We start from the raw sequence: 2761 nt of genomic DNA, 5'->3' as shown, positions 1-2761 counted from the left end.
CCAGACTGGAGTGTAGTGGTGCAGTCTCGGCTCACTGCAACCTCTGTTTTCCGGGCTCAAGCGATTCTCCTGCCTCAGCCTCCTGAGTAGATGGGACTACAGGCACCTGCCACCATGCCCAGCTAATTTTTTATTTTTAGTACAGATGGTGTTTCACCATGTTGGCCAGGCTGGTCTTCAACTCCTGACCTCAGGTGATCCACCTGCCCTGGCATCCCAAAGTGCTGGGATTACAGGCGTGGACCACCGTTCCCTGCCAAGATTTGCTTTTTTAAAAGAGGAATCATTCGCTTTCCTCCCCATTCCATGTTGTCCCCAAAAGCAACCACTTTCTGTTAACTCTTTGAATATTTTCCTGTATATCTTTAAAGAGCATATTTTTATTTGAGGAAAAGTAGCCCCAACATAGGCCAATTTTACTGTCCTCACTTGCACTGATTTTTAAATTGGTCAGCTCTATTAAATACTAACATATGGTAAATTATGGAAGCAACAGTCATAATGCAGCCTACCTTTTGTCCATTTAAATGAAAGAAGACAGGCATGCACAATAGTTAAGTACTAGAGTAACTGAAGTAACACAATACATACTTGTAAAAAACGTGGGCTGGGTGCAGTGGTTCACGCCTCTAATCCCAGCAGTCTCAGAGGCCAGGTGGGCAGATCACCTGAGTTCAAGAGTTTGAGACCAGCCTGGCCAACACAGGTGAAACTCCATCTCTACTAAAAACACAAAAATTAGCAGGGTGTGGTGGCGTGCACCTGTAATCCCAGCTACGTGGGAGGCTGAGGCAGGAGAATCGATTGCACCTGGGAGGCAGAGGTTGCAGTGAGCCGAGATCACACCATTGTACTTCAGCCTGGGCGACAGAAAAAAAAAAAAAAATGTGACTGAGGAATTATTTTCCTCATTGGTGCTTTACTATCATATAGCTCCCATATGCCAGCACCCAAATGTAACTGTCAATTATGAGGAAAGTTACTTTCACTTAAACTTTAAAAGAAAACCACAAATGAGCTTCATGGGATAGTACAGGGATTGGCAATCTATGACCTGTGAGCTAAGAGTGTTTTCAGATGAATAGTGACAACAAATTTGATGATAGGGAACACTAATTTTCAACCCCAATGGAGCAAAATTTTATTTTTTTATTCTAATCTTTTCATTGGTAGAACTGTATTATAAAACCTTATAGTCAATTGTTATTATATTTTTAATTTCATTAATACAAAATTAATGTTACTGGCTGGGAGCAGTGGCTCATGCCTGCAACCCCAGCACTTTGGGAGGCCGAGGTGGGCGAATCATGAGGTCAGGAGATTGAGGCCATCTGGCCAACATGGTGAAACCCTGTCTCTACTAAAAACACAAAAATTAGCTGGATATGGTGGTGCACGCCTGTGGTCCCAGCTGTTTAGAAGGCTGAGGCAGGAGAATCACTTGAATCCGGGAGGTGGAGATTGCAGTGAGCCGAGTCATGCCACTGCACTCCAGCCTGGGGACAGAGAGCAAGACTCCCTCTCAAAAAGAAATTGCAGAATTTTGTTTGCTCTCATGTAAATACCTATATAATATCCTCAATCTTGCTTCTTGGTTCATAAATTCTAAATTATTAACTCTTTGGCCTTCATAGAGAAGCTTGCCAACTCCTGGTTTAATAGAATAAAAAGAAGTATGGAAAGCAATTCACATGTATTTGCTATGTGACCTTGGGAAGTCATTTTATGTCTCTGGTCTTTATTTTTATTATTTATAAAATGGAGATAAAGGGTAATGGGTTGATGAGATAAACTCTAGCATGAATCTCCCACCCCCTAAGTTTTTGATTAATTAATTATGCCAACATTTATTGAGTTACTATTATGTACCAAGAACTGTTAAATGAATTGGGGATATAGCATGAAACAATTTTTTTTTTTTGAGATGGAATTTCACTCTTGTTGCCCCAGATGGAGTGCAATGGTGCAATCTCAGCTCACTGCAACCTCCACCTCCCGGGTTCAAGCAATTCTAATGCCTCAGCCTCCCAAGTACCTGGGATTGCAGGCATGCACCACCACGACTGGCTAATTTTTGTATTATTAGTAGAGGCGGGGTTTCTCCATGTTGGTCAGGCTGGTCTCAAACTCCCGACCTTAGGTGATCTGCCCACCTCGGCCTCCCAAAGTGCTGGGATTACAGGTGTGAGCCAGTGTGCCAGGCCGAAACAAAGTTTTTTCAGAATTTTTGTCTAGAAAGAGGATACTGTTCTCAATGAAAAGAGACTTAAGATGCAGCGTATGGTCTGAGATTGGATCATGATTTGAACAAATTTGCTTTATAGGACATTTTTGGGACAGTTAGGGAAATTTGAATATGGATGGTTATTAGATGATGTGAAAACTTATTAATATGAGATGGTGGAGGTCACTAACTGAAAAGGGCAGTTGTAAAACATTTTGTACACTATTTCATTTTTGGTATAAAATGCATTACGTATTATACATACTTACAAAAATATCTGAAATGATATATGCTAAGCTGTTAACAGTGGTGATTTCTGTGTGATAGGAACACAATGTTCTATTTAGTTATTTTTGCTTTTGAATTTTTCACAATGAATATATACTGCTTTTGTAAAAATAACAGATTATTTCTAATTTAAAAAATAATCTCTCTTTTCACAAAGCTTATAGCTAATGCCTTTTGTAAGTATTCACATTGTCAAATTTGTCACTATTTTTTTTGCAGGGCCGGAAAACATGTAAGAATGGAGGCTCT

This window comes from Cebus imitator, unplaced genomic scaffold, assembly GCF_001604975.1.
Source record: "Cebus imitator isolate Cc_AM_T3 unplaced genomic scaffold, Cebus_imitator-1.0 Scaffold445, whole genome shotgun sequence".
NCBI lineage: Eukaryota > Metazoa > Chordata > Mammalia > Primates > Cebidae > Cebus > Cebus imitator.
The sequence above is the reverse complement of the archived record's forward strand: the minus strand, read 5'-3'. Positions refer to the sequence as shown.